This window comes from Rhineura floridana, chromosome 1 (assembly GCF_030035675.1).
Source record: "Rhineura floridana isolate rRhiFlo1 chromosome 1, rRhiFlo1.hap2, whole genome shotgun sequence".
Lineage (NCBI taxonomy): Eukaryota > Metazoa > Chordata > Lepidosauria > Squamata > Rhineuridae > Rhineura > Rhineura floridana.
In genome coordinates, this window is record NC_084480.1 from 75,202,382 (window position 1) to 75,211,478 (window position 9,097).

Sequence of the window (9,097 nt, forward strand, 5' to 3'; positions counted from 1 at the left end):
AAAGAAATGGGGGTGCCACAGCTTCTGATTGTCCTGATGCACAACCTATACTCTGCACAACAGGCTACTGTAAGGACAGAATATGGAGAAACCGATTGCTTCCCAATAGAAAAGGGTGTGAGACGGGTATATCTTATCACCCTATTTGTTTAATCTATAGGCAGACCATATCATACGGAAAGCGGGATTGGACCAAGATGAAGGAGGTATGAAAACTGAAGGGAGAAATATCAATAATTTAAGATATGCAGACGATACCATACTATTAGCAGAAACCAGTAATGATTTGAAATGAATGCTATGAAAGTTAAAGAGGAAAGCACAAAACCAGGACTACAGCTGAACGTCAAAAAGACTAAAGTAATGACAACAGAAGATTTATGTAACTTTAAAGTCGACAATGAGGACATTGAACTTGTCAAGGATTATCAATACCTTGGCACAGTCATTAACCTAAATGGAGACAATAGTCAAGAAATGAGAAGAAGGCTAGGACTGGGGAGGGCAGCTGTGAGAGAACTAGAAAAGGTCCTCAATGAAAAGATGTATCACTGAACACTAAAGTCAGCATCATTCAGACCATAGTATTCATGATCTCTGTGTATGGATGTGAAAGTTGGACAGTGAAAAAATCAGATAAGAGAAAAATCAACTCATTTGAAATGTGGTGTTGGAGAGCTTTGCACATACCATGGACTGCGAAAAAGACAAATAATTGGGTGTTAGAAAAATTAAACCAGAACTATCACTAGAAGCTAAAATGATGAAACTGAGGTTATCATACTTTGGATACATCATGAGAAGACCTGATTCACTAGAAAAGACAATAATGCTGGGGAAAAGCAGAAGGGAGTAGAAAAAGAGGAAGGCCTAACAAGAGATGGATTGATTCCGTAAAGGAAGCCACAGACCTGAACTTACAAGATCTGAACAGGGTGCTTCATGACAGATGCTCTTAGAGGTTGCTGATTCATATGGTCACCATAAGTCATAATCAACTTGAAGGCACATAACAACAACAACAAACAGTATGGGTATTCAACTAAATAGTTGCACTAGTACAATGATCAGCACTAGTGCAAGGATTAGTGCTAGTGCAATGGGATTTCCCCCACTCTCTTCTCCTTTGCTATCCCCAGGGCATCCCCAAATCTGATATGGAGGTTTGGGGGAACCCCCAGAACAGATTTAGGGGATGCATGTGGGGAGGAGAGGGGGAGCACATTCTGTTGTGCAAGGAAAAGTCCTTGCACTGATGCAGCAATCTGTTCAATGCTACACCGAATACAACCCAGTGGGCACAATCTAGGGATGGGCTTCGCTACCTAGTTCTGATCTGCTTAGGTTCTGAAAGTTCATCTTTCCTTCCTGGTCAGCCCTTTTTTTGGTCCCATGTGCTTTCACACTTGCCGATCTGCTGATATTTTTTTTGCGAAAAAAAGAATGTAATTAATCACAAAAATGCTTATGATGTTCAATGTGGTTTTTTACTATTCACATATCAATTAGGCATATAATCTCCCATTGAGTCTGTCTCTTGCCTCAGCCAGTTTTGCTCAACAATTAAAAGATTCCTGCTCTGGTAGCAGCCTAGAGGATTCCCTCTGATGATGACAATGTGGGCACTCTTATGCCATATAGCAATGGGATGGGCAATGCCAGTGGCAGATGCACCATGAACTGCTGTACACATAAGCATCATCATTCCCCCTCTGGCAGCAGCACTTAGGGGCTCATATATATAACTTATAAGGGAAAGACAAATAAATATGCTGAGTACTGAGTAATGAATGAAGTGAGTCTCTCCTATTGCATTCAAAAAGTAGTGTCCTTCACTGCATTGCAGCAAAATGTAAATATTTTAGTAATTGGCATAATTGGCAGACATGACCAATTCATATAATAATAGTAAGTAAGGAGAAGCAGTTAATTTTTTCATGTATGTGCAAAATAACATCTAAATAAGTCAGTGTGAGAAACGGCTGCAATTGACAGATGGCTTGTTGTAATACAATGATGCTGCTTTGCTTGCAAACCTTAATGTAATGTCCGTCGGCCTCCGTCCACCAACGCAGTTCACACACTCTGCAACAAAGTGTTATTTAAGGTCTTCCACAGAACACCCACACAGACTGCCTGTTGTGCTGTGTGTCATATCCATGGTATTGTTGCCACTTAGAAGAAAAATTTACGTAGTCTTTCATAAATGAAAATGAAAAAAATTGCACTGCATTGAAACATCATTTGGTAGACTGAGAAAACTACATTTTCTTCTGTGATTTAATTTAATAATGAATAAGGACCAAAATGATTGCTTAACCTAAACATTGTTTAAGGAACAGAAGAATTAGAGAACAGATAGTCTAAGAAAAAAATTAACATGAATATTAATGGCCATTTCTGAGAATTAACAGAACAAGAGAGAATTGGAGGGAGGTTAATGGTTGTAAATGGTGATAATTATCACTTAGACAGCTGTTAAGAATGCATCAACTTAGAGGACAGCCAATTACGAAGATAATAACGTAATATTCAGAGTTGTGTTGTTTTTTTTAAAAAAAGCCGTGCTAATGACAGTCGAATCTGGAACTAAATCTGATTTAGTAGATATCCTCTCCTATCCCTAGCACAATTCAATAATATTTCTGTGAAAGAATTAAGAATGTGCTTAATTCTCTCCCAATGAACTCTTTAGAATTTGAAAGTGCTTTGTTTTTTACTAGACTGTCCATGCTAAAAGGACAAACTTTTAATCAACAGGCCTATAATCTAATAGTATAAGAAATAATAAGAACGTAAGAATAAGACCCTGCTGGATCAGGCCAGTGGCACATCTAGTCCAGCATTCAGATGCCCATGGGAAGCCTGCGAGCAGGACCTGAGTGCAAGACCATTATCCCCTCCTGTGGTTTCCACCAACTGGTATTTGGAAGCATACAGTCTCCGACTATAGAGGCAGAGCTCAGTTATCATGATTAGTAGCCATTGATGGCTTTATCCTCCATGAATTTGTCAAATACTTTTGTAAAGCCATCCAAGTTGGTGGCCATTATTGCCTCTTCTGGGAATGAATCACAACTGCTATCACCAAAGTAGTGGGATTATACAGATAGTAAACAGAGCAACACAGGCTTCCTATTGCTAATCTTAGGAAATCTAATCACTTAAGTTTTCATTAACTTACCTGTAGGTCATTCCAGAGCTCTGATTGGGCTACAAGTGCAGAAAAATATAAACTGTTTTGTATGACATTTTACGAATACACAGATGTTTCTCCGCCGGTTACAAAGATCATTACCATACTTTACATTCAACAACACACACAAACTAGACTATAGAATCACACAGCCCTGTGGCCAGGGTGGGGTAAATGACCCCCCCCCAGAGTTGTGCTTCCCCTCCCCATGATCGTTTTTAAGTAGTCTTTTTAATTTGTGACATGACTGTCAATGACAGCCTCCATTTAAAGAATGACAACTTGTTTTAAGAACAGGAGCAATTGAAGAAAAAGACTTCTGAAAATGATCTTGTTCCAGAGAGCCTTTGGGAGGGGCTGAAGGTAGAGCCTGACACTGATTTTATGCCCTCTATGTTACATTTTACCTTGTAGTTCCTTTTAGTACCACTATCTCTATATATGTATATGTGTGTGTGTATTATTTTATGTATTTTAATTTACTTTAATGTTTTTGTGATTGTATTGTTTACAATTTTATTATGTATGTGTTTGATTTTATATTTGTAAGCCACCCTGAGTGCCCTATTATAGGGTAGAAGGGAGGGATAGAAATATTTTAATAAATAAATAAATAAATAAATAAATTTCGAAGTCACTCTGGCCCTTGGGTCCCTTTCCTCTTTTAGGAACAAAGGAATCTGCCTTATACTGTTTGGTACCATCTAGCTCAGTACTGATGACATGGACTAGCATTGGCTGTCCAGGATTCTAGGCAATAGTCTTTTCCAGAGATTGGATTTTGGACCTTTGCATGCAAAGCATGTGCCCTACCACTGAGCTACAGCCCTTCCCCTGTTTAAAAAAGTATCTTTTAAAATTGTTCTTTTCAATTCACTAATGAATGCACAGCTTACCAGGGCAGATCCACACCATTCATTTAAAGCACATTCAACACACATTTAAAGCACATAAATCCCACCACAGAATCATGGGGACTGTAGTTTGTGGTGGTGGAAACTATAACTGAAGGGGAAACTACACTTTCCAGGATTCTTTGGGGGACGTCATGCACTTTAAATGAGAGTTGGATGTGCCTTAAAGGTATTGTGTGGATCTACTTCATAAACTTGGCTAGCATGTAAGGTAATTAATTTTACAAAATTGAAATCAGCTACAAAGTTTACTGGGTGACTGTGGGCTACTCACCATCTATCAACCTAATCTGCCCCTCAGAGTGAAAACAACGGAGGAGGACCATGACCACCCCAAGGAAAAAGGGCACACTTAAAATACAGAGGAAATAATCTACAACCATAGTGTGAAATCAGATACTTATCGGGACATAGTATGAATAAATATTTGTATAAGCATGACTGTCAAAGATGTTTATTATTTACACAACCTGTAAAAATATTTGTAGTGAAATCCTGTGTTTGTTTATTCAGAAGCAAGTCCTAATGTATTCAATGGGGCTTACTCAAACAGGGAAGCATGCACAGAACTGCAACCTCAAGTGATAAGGAACTTCACTCTCCCAGCTCAAAATTCAGAATCATGCAACTTTAAGCTGTTTTGCAACGGTTTATACTTGTTTTTATGGTTACTGGATTTTAAATGGATTCAGTTCTTCTTGTGAGCTGCCTTGGTTTCCAGCCCTATCTCACAGGGTTGTTGGAAATATACCATATACACACACACTAGGGATGTAAAAAAATATACACCCCATATAATAGCTTATTTCCAAAACCAGTTGGTCACTGCAGATTTTTTTTTTAAAAAAAAATCAGTATTAGTGTCCTACAAAATAAAAGCAGGGGCAGTTAGGTAAGCCCTGCTTTAAAAAATAGGATTGGAGGGGAAGAGAAAGATTTATAACACAAACACAATTCTTTGCTATGTTCACTCAAAAGTCCCATTTACAGCACAATCCTAACCATGTCTACTTAAAAGTAAGTCCTATTGAATTCAATGGGGATTACTCTGGGTATGTGGGATTAGCATTGCAGCTTTACTCCCAGAAAAGCAAATATAGGATTAAAGCTTCATATTGGGAAGGTTTTCAAAACAGTGCCCTCTTCAACAGCTCAGGAAAAGTTAAACTTAATTGACTCCTGCACACAAGAGAGAAAAAGACTGAAAGCTGTATACTTACTCAATTTATGAGATTTTCAAATAAGCAGGAAGAAAAACAATTTTCTGAACTTGCCATGGGGTCTAGGCAGATCTTGGAAAAGTTACTTTTTTGAACTACAACTCCCATCAGCCCAATCCAGTGGCCATGCTGGCTGGGCTGAGGGGAGTTGTAGTTCAAAAAAGTAACTTTTCCAAGCTCTGGGTCTAGGTACTGCCTTGTCAATCACAACCCTGACTTCACTTATTGGCTAGAAACATGAAAGGGCAGGGTTAGAGCAGCCAGCTACAAACTCATTTTACAGAAGTTGCGGGGGTGGCTGACGTTTTGGTGTATATCTTTTGAACCAGACCACCTAGAAATGTAATTTTTTTAAAGTGAAAGATGAGAGTCCAGAGATTAAGGTGACTCACCTGGAGACCCAGAGAGGACCCCAAAAATCTAGAGTCTCTGGGCAAAAACTGGAGACCTGGCATCCCTATGCTCATATTATCTGCCCCATTACAGTAAGGTTTCAGCAAAGACAACAATTTTAAAGGTGAGATGTTTATTCAGGCCTTGACAAACAGGAATCAAATAACCTAGAAGTGAGCATATATGCCTTGGAAAAACAAATATGATGTACGGAGGCGATAGATCTAGATCTAGATAGATGTGTGTGTGTGTGTGTGTGTGTTTGTGTGTCAAGGGGCATGTAAGTTGAGTGCTTAATGTGCATAATAATCAGCCATTTCACCAGGCCTTATGGAGAATGTGCACATGATCCTTCCATGAAAAGGAAATTGTGCCCATTTCCTAGTCAATACTCTCCAACAGGCCTTGGGGAATGTGCAGATATCAACTGAATTTTGTATATATTTTTGGCCATTATGTATAAGCCCCAACAGGCTTTTGGGAATGCACATATCTTGGCTAAATATTGTACATTCTCTAGCTATTATACACAATCCCCAACAGGCCTTGGGGAATGTGCATATATCAACTGAATTTTGTATATGCTCTGGCCATTATGTCTCTTTTTCCTGCCCCTGTAAAAATCACCAAACATGCCCTGCAGATGGGGCTGTGAAAGTGGGAGGGCATTCTTTGCCCAGCTGTATGGTGGAAACATACCCCAGTCCTAACCCGAGGCAAGCTGCTGAAGCACTTGTACAATGTGGTCACATTGGCTCACACTAAACACCAGTTCTCTGCCAGATGCAGTTTCCAAACTGCCTCTATGGGCAGCCCCAAGTAAAGGGCTTTGCACTACTCTAATTTACCTGTCATTTCAGGAGCCAGACCTGTATTTAAACACCAGTAGGAATTCTTCTTCGGAGCCGAGCCAATGAACTTTTCACACAATTTAAAATACTCTTCCTCCTTCCCTCTGTAAAGCATTCCTTTGCCTAGCCCTCTTCTTTAAAGCTGTTCATTGTGTTCATACTACTGAAGAAATTGCATGTCTTGTATGGGTGTGCATCCAGTAATTTCATTCACACTAATAGCCAGCATTTCAGTCAGCTGCAAGTCTATTAAACTGTCCCTCCTTGTCCTCTTAAGCCTTATTGCATTTTTCCAATTAATTTGATTTTATCCTCAGACTGTTTTGATAGATCGGGGAACAGGCCTGTGTTTATAAATGTGTGCAATGCATATTCACAAACCAGCTTTCAATATATAGCATGCATATTTTCCTCATTTCATTTTGGCACATATAATAATGTTCAAGATGCTCCTTTAACATTGTTCCAGCATCTGTATGGAAGAATGTTTTTATCTGCAACTGTTTTTAGAATTTTAAAATTGTTTTTAGAATTGTTGTTGTCAGAGGTGTAGTTATCCATGGTCTCAGGGGGTCTTAGACCCTTTACCTTTTGGGGGAGCAGGGTCCCAGAAGGGCCCCTATGTCTCCAGCATCCTACAAGCCAATTAGCATAAAAGGGGAGTGTGTTATCCACTGAGAAGAGTATTCTAATGTGCTTCCTTGTTCTCTCCTGCTGATTGGAGCCAATTAGAGTGAAAAGAGGTAAGTCATTGAGAAGACTCTTCTCAGTAGCTAACACTCTCCTCTTTAATGCTTATTGGCTCCCAGGGATGTCTATTCTTGTGGTAGAAGGCATTAGCAGGGACCTCATTCTCAACCCCATACCAAAAAAGGGGGGGCGTAGTTGTGACTAACATGAAGGGACCCTGCATTTTTGAATTTGCCACTACACTCCTGGTTGTTGTTAAACTATTTTGTTGTAAATGTGTTTGCCACCTAGGCTCCTTCAGGAGGAAGGGTGGCATGTAAACGTAAATCATAATCATCACCTACCCAATCCCCATCGTCTTTTGGGCATTGGGAGTAAATGAACAGGAAGCAGGGTCAATTAAGCCTCAGTTAAAATGAAGTTGTGAGCGTTCTGAAGTCATGATGAGGAATGCAATTGGGGTAGCATCAGCAGCAATAAAAGTAAGCATGAACCTAGCCTGGGTAAACCCATAACTGTCAGCAATGTCACCAGATGCTCACATCCCATTGTTCCTATTGCTGTCTATATAGATCAATAGGCCGTAGTCCTATAATAATGTAATATAAAAGGGATAATGAGCTTCAGCATTGTATTTTAAGGTTGCACAACAGAACACTATTTCTCAGACTGTTTCCAATGTTAAGGCATGGGATCCCCATCCCTGAAAAAAGTGTTTGTCCTCTTTTTTCAACAGATTAATCTACCCTCTGTGCTTCTCAGGACATAAGAAGGGTTGTGATGGGCCAGTCCAAAGGCTTATGCAGTCCAGCATCCTGTTTCCCACTGTGGCCAATTTATGGAAAGCCGAAGAGTTTGAACCTGGGTTTCCCCCATCCTCGCCCAATTTTCTAACCATGATACTATGCTCTGCTACCTGATTAGATGAAGGCCAGTCCAGAGTGGTGTCTCATGTAGAGATGTAATGGGCATTCTCTCATGGCGCTCCAGCCTATCCCAATCCAATCCCAGTTTAGGAATTACTGATCTGAAGAGATGGACTATGTCTTTCCACTCTAAGGCTGTGTTCACACCAAACATTTAAAGCACATGAGTTTCCCCAAAGAATTCTGGGAACTGTAGTTTGTTAGGGGTGCTAGGAATTGTAGCTCTGTGAGGGGTAAACTACAGTTCCCAGGATTCTTTGGGGAAAGTCATGTACTATAAATGTATGGTGTGTATGCAGCCTAAGTCAGTTCAAATTGATTGGATAGCCTCTGGTTTGGGGAGAGGGAATTCACTGCCAGAAGATGTAGTAGCGATGCCCATTAGATAAGATGCCTTCACAAAAGGGATTATATGGATTCATGGAGGATAGGTTTATCAATGTGTAATGATGGCCATAGATTCAGAAGCAGCATGAACTGAATGCCAGCTGCAATGGGAGAGTACTATTGCCTTCAAGCCTTCTTTGTGGACTTCCCATAAGTATCTGGTTGGCCACTGTACAAAACAAGATGGTGGACTACATGCACTTTTAGTCTGATCCAGCAGTGTTCTTATTGGCAATATCCACTTATTTTCTCAAATATTTCTTCCCTTGACAAACAACATTGACACCTCATGGACATGATGTTATTTGCTTTTCCATGCCTCTTTCCCCATCCATGGTTTTCATCTGTTTCCATTCCAGATCCTCTTTTCCAGGCTGGTCAATCTTAGACTCCTTTGCTAGGAGTAAGTGAAAGTCACAGCTGGTTAATGAGATTATATCAAGATGCAAACAAGCCAGTAACTTTACATCTCTGCGGAGAGGAACTGATGTTTAGAAACAATAGTGACCACACTAAATGA